This window comes from Ostrea edulis, chromosome 4 (genome assembly GCF_947568905.1).
Source record: "Ostrea edulis chromosome 4, xbOstEdul1.1, whole genome shotgun sequence".
NCBI lineage: Eukaryota > Metazoa > Mollusca > Bivalvia > Ostreida > Ostreidae > Ostrea > Ostrea edulis.
In genome coordinates this window covers 64,394,534-64,409,213 of record NC_079167.1, presented here as the reverse complement: position 1 = coordinate 64,409,213, position 14,680 = coordinate 64,394,534, and the positions used below count along the sequence as shown (strand labels likewise).

Below are 14,680 nucleotides of genomic sequence, written 5' to 3'. Positions count from 1 at the left end.
TGTTTGTAAATGTTATACGAGGTGGTAGTGAGCTAACAAAATCACTTTTAGAACAATTTGGAAAAATGGTGAAAGGGAAAGGCAACCTAAATGATAGGATTAATTATATGATAAAGATTTGTCATACTATTCTGTTGATATAAGGCCTAGATAAGCCTCAGTACTAACTTTAAAACGTTAAAAATTGAAATTCCCGCCATCTATAGAGGCTGCCATGATGCGGAACTCTTGTATTCAAGACCTCAAAAATCAATAATTTTGATGTCACATCGTCTATTCCGGTTTTGATGAGATTCTAAGATCATCAAAGATGTGCATGTGGTAGATTTTACGAATACATTGTAAATAGGTGGATGCCTTCTGTCAAGCAGTTAATAACACTAATGCAAAAGGAGTGTGTGTAAAAAAAGTTTTTCCCTGAAATTCCAACCCAACAAAGTTATTTGAAAAGAAAATACTATGTAAACTGTGGATCCATGCATCATTTGCATAATGACAAGTTGAGGTTTGAGACATTTACATGTATGAAGAAACGTGTACCGTCTGCCTGGTCTGCGACTCGACTGAACGCCTTCTTTTCTAAAATTCTTCTTGCGAAAGAACGGTCTCAAATCTATACGGCTCCAAACTTAGCTGTTCGTGACTTGTCATGTTTACAGTGCTGCTGATGAAATAAACCGGAACCGACGGTGTGACGTAATAAATTAAACTTCAATGACCGCTCTCTTAGCGGCGGGTAATTTTAAATATAAGATTGCCGTTATAAAATTTAGAAATTCATTTCAAAATTAAGGATTATCTCCCTCACGCATAGCTCTTATCCTTAGACGAATTTGACTCCACTTTTTTGGCACACCGTTTTCCCCTATAATAGCTCTAAAACTTCATTGTCATTTGGGATTTCAAACATTTCGGTTGAGCATCACTGAAGATACATTATTTGTCGAAATGCGCATCTGGTGCATCAAAATTGGTACCGTATAAGTTTTTCATAGATTAATAATGATTTAATTGTTAAGCAAGGATTTATGTTGTTAAAGACTGTCATTTACGATATCAGTAAGTAATACTTTATTCATAAAGGCAACAATGTGGTTAGGGTTGCCTTTCCCTTTAATACTAAAACTGACCGATGACACACATTTACACATTACTTTCAAAATATAATTACACCGGTCGACAGCGGATGCTTACTCCTCCTAGGCACCTGATCCAACCTCTGGTATGTCCAGGGGTCCGTGTTTGCCCAACTATCTATTTTGTATCGCTTATAGGAGTTATGAGATTGATCACTGTTCGTTATCTTCACCTCCTAGACACCCGATTCCACCTCTGGTGTATCGAGAAGTCCATGTTTGCCGTCTTTAATTTTCTATTCTTTATGGGGTTTATGAGATTGGTCAATGTTCATAATCTTCACTTTTCATCCAAGAACAAATTTGCAACGTAATGTTTTCATAAGACTAGATGAAAATGGGAATATAAAGAATAGCGATCACTCTCATAACTCCTGTAAGAATACGAAATAAAGAGTTGGGCAAACACGGATTCTGGATACATTAGGGGTGGATATAGTAGAGTATTAAAAATAACTACACTGGAAGGAATGTATTCATGTAAACTTCTGCTACATTTATTGAGAAGATTATATCAGAGTAAACATTTGTACTTTAATCACGAATTATGATATTAAGAGAGTGAAGATTAGAACTATAATTGAAATCACACTTATTCATTCAACAGCTTAAACAGCACTTGTTGAAAGGAGCTTCAGATATTCAAGAAGCCAATTTGTCCCCCTTCTACAAACAATTGTCGGATATGACTGCTAGTGGTACTAAGCAGTTAAGAAGATGGCTTTGTCTCACTCCACTACATTTAACAGACACGTATATATTTATAAATACTCTTTATTCATTCCGTATAACAGAAATCGTTTTGATCATGCGGTTGTCATCACAAAATAATATTCAATTTAACTTGTTCCACAGCAGGCATTGTACATGGACATACATATATCATAACAATTGTATCTTCTTTGACGTGATTTAGCTTCCATGACGTCACGTTTCCCGATGTTGCCGATGATAGTTGATATGGAGTTGTAACAGTTGTTGATGCACGTAGAACTGGCGGTGTAGCAGTGACTTGGACACGATGCTGTCAGGACCGTTGTAAACATGGAGGCGACCAGGAACAAGAGAATAAATGTGGAACGCATCATGGTGTCAGTGAGATTTCAAATAACTGCAAAAAGGGAAGTATGATAAATGTTTCATCATGATCTTTATGAGATTTAGTCTTATAACGATAGAGTAAATTTCATAACGAGAAAGTATAAGCGTAAAAGTGATAATGAGAGAGTAAGCTTTAACGAGAGAGTTTGAGAACTTTGTATCGAGAGAGTAAGCATTACGACATTACAAGAGAGAGAAAAGAGAGATAGAAAGAGAAGAAATCAGAGATTGTAATAACTAAAGTTAGATGATAATAATAATAATAATAAATTCTATTATTTAGACAGGATAGCACAATTAGTACAAATGACTAGTTTACATTGTGGTCCTGTATAACACTGGTGAAACAGACTAAACACCGAATAAAGAACAAATAGTGAAATACTGGGTTTTATTTTAGATACTGGTTGAAAGGTATACATGTGAATTCCATTAACCTCACTGAAATGTACACTCCTTCATAAACGTCTGTACACAATTAAGAAATGCAAAACACTTTTGAATTCTTCTTAGGTTTCATTCTTTCTACATAAACTAATTGTATTCGTAAGCAATTAGTATTGAAAATAAGAGAGCTTTGATGTCACAAGCTGAAAAATGTTAATCAAATACAAAGCTTGTACAGGTTTTCTTCCGATTGAAAAAAAAATCACAGAAGATATATATTCCTAACAAGAATATGAATACATATAATGAAGAAATCTATTTTCATCGAAATTATTTTCCGAAAACTGAAGATGGCTTTTTTGAGAATTTCTTGATTTGGTTGTATCCGATATAAGTTTGGTGAAAACAATCGTATTACCTGGAAAGTATCGCTTACGTTTGAATTTATCCTTTTCTGGATAACTAAATGAAATCAACGCTTTATATAGTATTGCACTTTCAGATAAAGGTGAAGAAATTGCGACAGCAAAATTACGTCAAAGACAGTCCATGTACGGAATTCCCACAATAAGTCACCGATAAAGAGATTTTCTGATAAACAAGTAAATTGAATCACACCTGTTTCCTAGTGCAACTAGTATACATATCATGATATCATATTCAGTGTCTTGTGATGTTGATGTTAAGTATTTCTAATTTGACCGATAACGAAATAAATGTTTAATTTGATAATACTATTATATGTTACAATTTAAAAAAGACTAAACATTGAAAAACCTAACAGATTTAACTAATTTGATAAGTATATTTGATGTGCATAATTGTAACTGCTTTTGAATCATTTAGAAAATGCTTTAATACGTATTGCAAATATTTGTATATACATGATGTAAAAGTTGAAATGTAAGAATTTGAATTAAATTAGGAATATACCTGTATCAGGATTTTCCAAGTTTACAACACATGAACAGGTCAACATGTATCTTAGCGTACAACGTAGATCCTTAAATAGGTCAACTTCAAAGCTACTTTTGTAGTGCAGATTGTTTCTTACTTCAGTACAAGATGGTTACACAACTTCAATCGTGTATATATCTAATCCATTTGGAGTTTTGAGAGAGAGAAAACCCATCGATGTACGTAACCCGATTCCGACGATGGCGCGGATCCGGTTTTATTTTAATCATTGTTTGAATTAATCATACTTTACAAAGTTTGAATAATCATCGGTCTTTTAAAAAGACAATGGGACAATTTCCCATTGATACGTTTTAAATATTTCGTTGTTTGTTAAGCTTAGAAAATATTTAAAAGATTTCGTACATGGAATTTTAAAATCCCAGTTATTTCCAGAACTTCAAAAAAGTAACAATACACATATTCCCCCACGCCCCTATCCACATAAAAATCTTTACTGATATGCAATGATTAAAATAATAGTTTACAATTCATCAATATTGTTTCAGATCCTGTGGGATATAGTAATTTTTGCCAAAAATGCGCGACTGTTATGGGTTCTGCATCTTATATTTTCTATATGCATGAATTTTCGCAGAAAAACAGACTGGATTTATACAGAACAATGTCTATCCTGATGGAATATTCGAATAAACATACTTTATTTTACCAAAAACACAGGACCACGTTTGGCTATCCGTGGCGTTTGTACTTTATTTGTCTTAAACTGTGACAGTTAGGATAGTCCTCTCATTTGAATAGATCATAATTATTACATTTAGATCGTTCGAAAGATTTAGAAAATCGTTGTAACAATTTGAAAAATGCTAAGATTGTATAGGGAATCATTAAAGTGATTGAGAAAATCATTAAACACATTTACATAATTGTTCTTACATATTATATATGTACATATATCGTTAAATATGAAAGGTGAAGATAACGATCAGTGATGAATGTCATAATTCCTATAAGCGATACAAAATAGAGAGTTGGGTAAACACAGACCCCTGGACATACAAGAGGTGGGATCAGGTGCCCAGGAGGAGTAAGCATCCACTGTTGACCGGTCACACCCACCGTGAGCCCTATATCTTAAGATATATACTTCAATTTTCAAAAAGAAGAATTTGTACAATGTATATCTGTCTATATGTTGTGTTGTTCAGAGCGATAAAGTGTATTCAACAATTGAAGTTTGTATAAACCATACTTGTGTACACAGAATTTGTGATTTTTCACAATGTCAACACATTTTTTCTAAAACAATGATAATCTGAATCCACTCTGCCTCTCGTCATACAAGCCTACGAATTTTGAATATTTATAGACATTTAATCTTCTCCCCATGTTAAGCATTTATTTTCTAATTTCTCTTCTATTTCTATTTTAATGTTCCACAAACTATTTACCCCCATTGCTGTGTGTAATAGTAAATCCTCAAGAGGCTGGAACAGTTTAAACTTGAAAAACAGAACAATCTCATACATCAAATATAAAAAATACAAGAATGAATAAAGAATACAAAATCAAGAACAGAGCAAACATTGACACCCTGAAAACACCAGAGGTGGGAGAAGGTACCTAGGAGGAACAACTATTCCCTGTTATCGGGTTACACTCACTATTAGCCCTCTATATGCCTTCATTTTACCATAGAGTCATACACTTATACTTCAATTCAATGATATTTTGTGTTATACGTTGATGGTATTAAATTATCAATGCATTATTCATTTTGTATTTATATTTCATCAAAAACAGACACAGCTACATTATCTGTACTGATAAAGTCGTTTTCAAAAAGTGTAACTCCAATCCATATGTTCTCTCTCTCACTACATGCTTGTGGTCCGCTCAAGTATAGGCTTAACAATGTTCCTTCCGGTATAGCTTAGTAGGTCTAATCACATTGTACATATTGTCTAACTGTTTGTAAATGTTATACGAGGTGGTAGTGAGCTAACAAAATCACTTTTAGAACCATTTGGAAAAATGGTTAAAGGGAAAGGCAACCCAATTTTTTTTTTACATGATAAATGATAGGATTAATTATATGATAAAGATTTGTCATACTATTCTGTTGATATAAGGCCTAGATAAGCCTCAGTACTAACTTTAAAACGTTAAAAATTGAAATTCCCGCCATCTATAGAGGCTGCCATGATGCGGAACAATTTTGACGTCACACCGTCTATTCCGGTTTTGATGAGATTCTAAGATCATCAAAGATGTGCATGTGGTAGATTTTACGAATACATTGTAAATAGGTGGATGCCTTCTGTCAAGCAGTTAATAACACTAATGCAAAAGGAGTGTGTGGAAAAAAGTTTTTCCCTGAAATTCCAACCCAACAAAGTTATTTGAAAAGAAAATACTATGTAAACTGTGGATCCATCATTTGCATAATGACAAGTTGAGGTTTGAGATATTTACATGTATGAAGAAACGTGTACCGTCTGTCTGGTCTGCGACTCGACTGAACGCCTTCTATTCTAAAATTCTTCTTGCGAAAGAACGGTCTCAAATCTACACGGCTCCAAACTTAACTGTTCGTGACTTGTCATGTTTACAGTGCTGCTGATAAAATAAACCGGAACCGACGGTGTGACGTAATAAATTAAACTTCGATGACCGCTCTCTTAATGGCGGGTAATTTTAAATATAAGATTGCCATTATAAAATTTAGAAATTCATTTCAAATTTGAAAATTATCTCCCTCACGCATAGCTCTTATCCTTAGACGAATTTGACTCCACTTTTTTGGCACACCGTTTTCCCCTATAATAGCTCTAAAACTTCATTGTCATTTGGGATTTCAAACATTTCGGTTGAGCATCACTGAAGATACATTATTTGTCGAAATGCGCATCTGGTGCATCAAAATTGGTACCGTATAAGTTTTTCATAGATTAATAATGATTTAATTGTTAAGCAAGGATTTATGTTGTTAAAGACTGTCATTTACGATATCAGTAAGTAATACTTTATTCATAAAGGCAACAATGTGGTTAGAGTTGCCTTTCCCTTTAATACTAAAACTGACCGATGACACACATTTACACACTACTTTCAAAATATAATTACACCGGTCGACAGCGGATGCTTACTGCTCCTAGGCACCTGATCCCACCTCTGGTATGTCCAGGTGTCCGTGTTTGCCCAACTATCTATTTTGTATTGCTTATAGGAGTTATGATATTGATCACTGTTCGTTATCTTCACCTCCTAGACACCCGATTCCACCTCTGGTGTATCGAGAAGTCCATGTTTGCCCTACTTAATTTTCTATCCTTTATGGGGTTTATGAGATTGGTCAATATTCATAATCTTCACTTTTCATCCAAGAACAAATTTGCAACGTTATGTTTTCATAAGACCAGATGAAAGTGGGAATATAAAAAATAGCGATCACTCTCATAACTCCTGTAAGAATACGAAATAAAGAGTTGGGCAAACACGGACCCTGTATACATTAGAGGTGGATATAGTAGAGTATTAAAAATAACTACACTGGAAGGAATGTATTCATGTAAACTTCTGCTACATTTATTGAGGAGATTATATTAGAGTAAACATTTGTACTTTCAGCACGAATTATGATATCAAGGGAGTGAAGATTAGATCTATAATTGACATCACACTTATTCATTCAACAGCTTACAGCACTTGTTGAAAGCAGCTTCAGATATTCAAGAAGCCAATTTGTCCCCCTTCTACAAACACTTATCGGATATGACTGCTAGTGGTACTAAGCAGTTAAGAAGATGGCTTTGTCTCACTCCACTACATTTAACAGACACGTGTATATTTAAAAATACTCTTTATTCATCCCGAATAACAGAAATCGTTTTGATCATGCGGTTGTCATCACAAAATAATATTCAATTTAACTTGTTCCGCAGCAGGCATTGTACATGGACATACACATATTGGAACAATTGTATCTTCTCTGACGCGATTTAGCTTTCATGACGTCACGTTTCCCAATGTTGTTGATGATACTTGATAAGGTGTTATAACAGTTGTTGATGCATGTAGAACTGGCGGTGTAGCAGTGACTTGGACACGATGCTGTCAGGACCGTTGAAAACATGGAGGCGACCAGGAACAATAGAATCAATGTGGAACGCATCATGGTGTCAGTGAGATTTCAAATAACTGGAAAAAGGGAAGTAAGAGAAGTGTTTCATCATGAGCTTTATGAGATTTAGTCTTATAACGATAGAGTAAACTTCATAACGAGAAAGTAAGCGTAAATGTGATAACGAGAGAGTAAGCTTTAACGAGAGAGTTTGAGAACTTTGAATCGAGAGAGTAAGCATTACATTGCAAGAGAAAGAAAGAGAGATAGATACAGAGAAAAAAATAAGAGATTGTAATAACTAAAGATAGATGTATAACACTGGTGATACAGACTAAACACCGGATAAAGAACAAATAATGAAATACTGGGTTTGATTTTAGATACTAGTGGAAAGGTGAACATGTGAGTTGCATTAATCTCACTTAAATGTACACTCCCTCATAAACGTCTGTACACAATCAGAAAATGCAAAACACTTTTGGATTCTTCTTAGGTTTCATTCTTTCTAGATAAGCTAATTGAATTCGTAAGCAATTAGTATTGAAAATAAGACAGGTTTGATGTCACAAGTTGAAAAATGTTAATCAAATACAAAGCTTGTACAGGTTTTCTTCCGATTGAAAAAACAAAATTACAGAAGATATATATTCCTAACAAGAATACGAATACATATAATGAAGAAATCTATTTCCATTGAAATTATTTTTCGAAAACTGAAGATGGCTTTATTGAGAATTTCTTGATTTGGTTGTATCCGATATAAGTTTGGTGAAAACAAATCGTATTACCTGGAAAGTATCGCTTACGTTTGAATTTATCCTTTTCTGGATAACTAAATGAAATCAACGCTTTATATAGTATTGCACTTTCAGATAAAGGTGAAGAAATTGCGACAGCAAAATTACGTCAAAGACAGTCCATGTACAGAATTCCCACAATAAGTCACCGATAAAGAGATTTTCTGATAAACAAGTAAACTGAATCACACCTGTTTCCAAGTACTACTTGTATATGTTTCATTATATCATATTTATTGTCTTGTAACCTGATGTTAAGTATTTCTTATTTGAAGAATAACGAAATAAATGTTTAATTTGATAATACTATTATGTTTTTCAATTTAAAAAAGACAAAACAATGAAACACCTAACACATTTAATCAATTTGATAAATATATTTAATATGTATAATTGTAACTGCTTTTAAATCATTTAGAGAGTGCTTGCGTATGTATTGCATAGATTTGTATACACTTGATGTAAAAGTTGAAATGTAAGAATTTGAATTAAATTAAGAATATTCCTGTGTCAGGATTTTCCAAGTTTACAACACATGAACAGGTCTACATGTATCTCAGCGTACAACGTAGATCCTTAAATAGGTCAACTTAAACGCTACTTTTGTAGTGAAGATGTTTTCTTACTCCAGTACAATATGGTTACATACCTTCATCAATCGTGTATATATCTAACCCATTTGAAGTTTTGAGAGAGAGAAAAAGCCATCAATGTACGTATACCTATTCCGACGATGGCGCGGATCCGGTTTTATTTCAACCATTGTTTCAATTAATCATACTTTACAATTTTTTAATAATCATCGGTCTTTTAAAAAGACAATGGGATAATTCTCCTGAGATACTTTTTAGATATTTTGTTGTTTGTTAAGCCTACAAGATATTTAAAAGATTTCGTTCATGGAATGTAAAATTCCGGTTATTTCCAGAACCTCAAAAAAATAACAATACACATATCCCCAACGCCCCAATCCACATAAAAATCTTTACTAATATGCAATGATTAAAATAATAGTTTACAATTCATCAATATTGTTTCAGATCCTGTGGGATATACTATTTTTTGCCAAAAATTCACGACTGTGATAGGTTCTGCATGCTATAATTCCTATACATGAATTTTCGCAGAACGATGTCTATGATATTCCTTACCATGATGGAATATTCGAATAAACACACTTTATTTTACTAAAAATACAGGGCCAAGCTTGGTATCTATGGCGTTTTTTCTTTGTTAGTCTAAAACTGTGACAGCTAGGATAGTCCTCTCAATTGAGTAGAACACAATTATTACAATTAGATCGTTCTAAGGATTTAGAAAACTGTTGTAACAATTTGAAAAAATGTTAACACTATGTAGGAAATCATTAGTGATTGAGAAAATCATTTAAAAATATTTACAGATGTACTTACATATTATCAATATCTATGTAAATATATCGTTAGATATGAAAGGTGAATATAACGATCAGTGATCAATCTCATAAATCCTATAAGCAATACAAAATAGAGAGTTAGGCCAACACAGACCCCTGGATATACCAGAGGTGGGATCAGGTGCCTAGGGGGATTAAGAACACCCACCGTGAGTCCTATATCTTGATATATAGTTCAATTTTCAAAAAGTAGAATTTGTACAATGTATATCTTTCTACATGTTGTGTTGTTCAGAGCGATCAGCTATATTGAACGACTGGATTTTGCACAAACCATATTATGTACACGGAATTTAAGTGACTTTTTACAGTGCCTACACATTTTTCTAAAACAATAATAATCTGAATCCACTCTTGCTCTCGTCATACAAGCCTACGAATTTTGAATACTAATAGCCATTTATCTTCTCTCGATGTTAAGCATTATATTGTAATTTCTATTCTATTTCTATTTAAGTGCTCAAAAAACTATTTACCCCCATTGCTGTGTGTAATAGTAAATCCTCAAGAGGCTGGAAGAGTTTAAACATGAAAAACAGAACAATCTCATAGATCAAATGAACGGTGAAGATAACGAACAGTGATCAATCTCATAACTCATACAAGCAATAGAAAATAGATAGTTGGACAAACACGGACCCCTGGACACACCAGAGGTGGGATCAGGTGCCTAGGAGGAGTAAGCATCCCCTGTCGACAAATATAAAGAATACAAGAATAAATAAAGAATACAAAATCAATATCAGAGCAAATATTGACACCTTGAAAACACCAGAGGTGGGAGAAGGTACCTAGGAGGAACAACTATTCCCTGTTGGCGGGTTACACTCACTATTAGCCCTCTATATGCCTTCATTTTACCATAGAGTCATACACTTATACTTCAATTCAATGATATTTTGTGTTATACGTTGATGGTATTGAATTATCAATGTATTATTCATTTTGTATTTTCAATTCATGAAAAACAGATACAGCTATAGTAATTGTGCAAATAAACTCGTTTTCAAAAGTGTAATCCATATTTTATAAGATTTCCTCACATTCCATACATTATTCCCTGTATTATCAATGTCCATATGTAAAACTTATACGGTACCAATTTTGATGCACCAGATGCGCAATTCGACAAATAATGTCTCTTCAGTGATGTTCAGCCGAAATGTTTGAAATCCGAAATAACTATGAAGTTTTAGAGCTAAATATAGCCAAAAACAGCGTGCCAAAAAAGTGGAGCCAAATTCGTCCAAGGATAAGAGCTATGCATGAGGGAGATAATCCTTAATTTTGAAATGAATTTCTAAATTTTATAACAGCAATTAAAGATACATCCATATTTTCGAGCTAGTAACGAAGTACTTAGCTACTGGGCTGTAGAGACCCTCGGGGACTAACAGTCCACCAGCAGAGGCCTCGACCCAGGGGTCATAATGTAAAACTTATCTAAGCATACGTCTTTGTGTATTAGGGGAAAAATAACCGAAAAAAATAATTGTCAGAATTGATATAAGCATATATGTATTGCCTATACTTATTTTCATCGTAAAATGACTATTTTACAAATACAAAACCACCGGATTTTTGTCAGATCATTTCATGATTTATTATCTCATTGAAACATATATTGTTATGAAGAATACTGATAAAGCAAGCGTATTTGGCATCTTTTTAGAGCATTTGTTATGGAGGTAATTGTTTTCAAATCACAATATGTACGATGTCTCATTTGATTCACTTTTACCTTACGTCAACAGGAAATTAGGTCTACATCATATTCCTATCTATCGTGAATTTCAAAACTTACCAAAAACCCTTTAAATGCGATTGACCACTGTTCGTTATCTTCACCTTTCATATACATTGCAAAAACCAGTAAATATTCAATTTATCAATCCCCTGAACTAGAACTTCAAACTTATTATACCACACCACCTGAGAAACGAAGTGGTGTAAATCAAATGTATATTCTGCAAAATTTCAAGAATTTGAAAATTGAAGTAAAAAAAATAAATTCAGAAATCAACAGCTTCAAACACCGTTTCCATCATCCCCCCCCCCCCCCCAATAAATTAAAGACTACAGACTTTAGAAGTTTTGAAAATCCAAATTTGAATTCCCCCACTTATCGTAGATACATGTACAACAGTACATCTGAAGTCTCTCTATCACAGCAGTTAATACGTACTTGTAGAATAAAGATAGATACTTGCTACAACATTTGCTGGATACTGCAGTGTATTTTTCTTCGTTAGTTTTTGGGGGGAGTTTTGAAATCCAGTATAGGTATAATCGTCCCAACGACTGAGATATTAATGAAATGTGTTTAAAACCGAAATGTAGCTTTGAACAATTACGTCTTTTGAAAGGGGGCAGAAGTTGGAATGTGAGATGCGAAGTTCCTCTAAAATACAGATGCAATATGAATCCTTAAAGACAATATTTTCAAAACTTCATCAGCTGGAGCTAATACACATTCTTTATGTCATGTTTCATCACTTCTGTTTTACTAAACACAGAACAATTGCTGGTTCGCCTTTGCTTTGCTTTATTTGTCTAATACAATATTTTGATTTTCCTTTCATACGTTTTATTCATTTTGATGAAGTGTCAAGGTTAAGAAATGCCACGTTCTTCTAAAATATAGATGTAATAATAATTGTTACAAGACAATGTTTTACAAATTTTGTAAGCTGTACCTGTTTTAATCATTCTGATAAAGTATTTCTCATTTTAGCCCATCGTCTGGCATGAACTTCCTTTCACAGATGAATCTTATGTTCTTACCTAAGATGTGAAGTAGCAACAGGACCTCTTGCTATTTGTGATTTTGCATTTCTATCTTTTTTCGCAGTTTTGCTTTGAACATCAGACGTATTGTTTCATAGCATCTGGTGTAAATCAAACATGGATCCTCGGAAATTCCAATGAACTTTTAGGAAAGGATTGTTTCAGGGCAACAAAAGAAAAAACCCACCTGTAAGTCCGGATCTGACTTAGTCTTTACGAAAAACTCACCCATAATCGTTTGATATTGTCACCTAAGGCAACGTAAATGAGACTAATTGTTTTCCTAGGTTGTAGACATAGACGTAAACGTTTGATATACCTCTTACTACGTTGTACTAATATGATGCAAGTATTGTTTACACATTTTGAGCTTTATATAATATTTCACATTTATATTACATTCCGGTAGTAATTTCCTTCGGGTTAAATCCCTGCTTGACATACATTTGTTTTGCAAAATATTCAAATTTGGCAACAATAAAATCATAAATAAGATATACATTTCCCCCCATTAATACACCGATTTTTCATTACTTCACCAATAATTTGATTCTTTCCCAAAGACGTTTTGAACAGGTAAACACTACCATTCTTGTATGGTATGCTTCTTTTCGTCGCACTTGACATGCTTCCGTCGAGTGACACAGAATGGATAATAATTGGCCTTGGAATAAAATCAACCACGGCGCAGTTGACTGCATTTGTAGGCAGATAAATAATTTACAATTCTAATGCCTTTTATATAAACAATGGATGTGCATTTAAACTATCGGTAGAATATTGGAGGAAAACATACACAGCCCAGTAGCTAAGTACTTCGTTACTAGCTTGAAAATACGGATGCATATTTAATTGCTGTCATAAAATTTAGAAATTCATTTCAAAATTAAGGGTTATCTCCCTCATGCATAGCTCTTATCCTTGGACGAATTTGGCTCCACTTGTTTGGAACGCTGTTTTTGGCTATATTTAGATCTAAAACTTCATAGTTATTTCGGATTTCAAACATTTCGGTTGAGCATCACTGAAGAGACATTATTTGTCGAAATGCACATCTGGTGCATCAAAATTGGTACCGTACAAGTTTTACACATCATGATATAAGATATGAAAATATTGTCAAAAAGGTAAAATAAAGAACAAGAATAAAAGCGGATTAGAACAATGGCAAAAATAATCACAGCATATATTGCCAGCGGTGCCACTGAGTTATTCTAAGCACAAGTACATGTAATATGAACCAGGCTTTCAAAAACAGTTCCTCTAATTGTTTGTCAATGTTTCGAGAATTTCAACCCCAAGGCTGCCCCTAAACAATTATTATAAATTGTTGTTAAGATATTGAACTATAAAAATATTTTTGAAAAATTACAACAATCAAATTATTGGCAGACCTGCCGTTAAGAACGTCAGCGCCAAAATTCATTATGAAATCAGTGTTTAAATGGAGAAAATGCTGTTTAGACAAACTTTGACATTTAACATTGTAAAAATAAATTACAGGTTCGAAATGAAAATATGAAAAATTCATATATATTTACGACAGAAAATAACGAAGGAAACTCGATGTAATGTGGCTTTTTACGGAAAACTGTACTCCTATAGGTACCCTGAATTCATCCTTTGCAACCACAAAACTTATCCCAAATCAACAGTATCAAAACGTATGATTTTTTAACACTTTCAGCGACTATTCTCGACGATAGATCAAAGACGTTTTGATATCATTGACAGATGCTTTTTCAATAAATATGGATCACGAAAAATATGCATATCTTGTGATGAGTCATTCAAACAATGACTTTGTTAAACACCACTCTGACTGTACGCACACATTCTATGAAGTTAATATTATTGTAAAAGCTGCTGGAGTTCCTCATTGACAATATATACGTGGACTCTAGTAATCAAATCTTCCAGCAGTGAAATGGTAATCTAAATCATGTTCCTTAATTAGCCGACAAAGTTTTATATTCTTATGAGGCATAATTTC

General features: G+C 33.5%; 2 long non-coding RNA genes across 2 annotated transcripts; both read right to left on the bottom strand.

Moving 5' to 3' along the window:
* Positions 1-1,894: 1,894 nt before the first annotated feature.
* On the bottom strand, positions 1,895-3,229 carry LOC130054261 (uncharacterized). The gene is made up of 2 exons (XR_008802556.1): positions 3,043-3,229; positions 1,895-2,247 (listed from the first exon to the last, which is right to left on the bottom strand). It is a non-coding gene; the product is annotated as an uncharacterized LOC130054261 (long non-coding RNA).
* Positions 3,230-7,389: 4,160 nt separating this feature from the next.
* LOC130054262 (uncharacterized) lies at positions 7,390-8,581 on the bottom strand. Its single transcript, XR_008802557.1, has 2 exons — positions 8,457-8,581; positions 7,390-7,742 (listed from the first exon to the last, which is right to left on the bottom strand). It is a non-coding gene; the product is annotated as an uncharacterized LOC130054262 (long non-coding RNA).
* Positions 8,582-14,680: the final 6,099 nt, after the last annotated feature.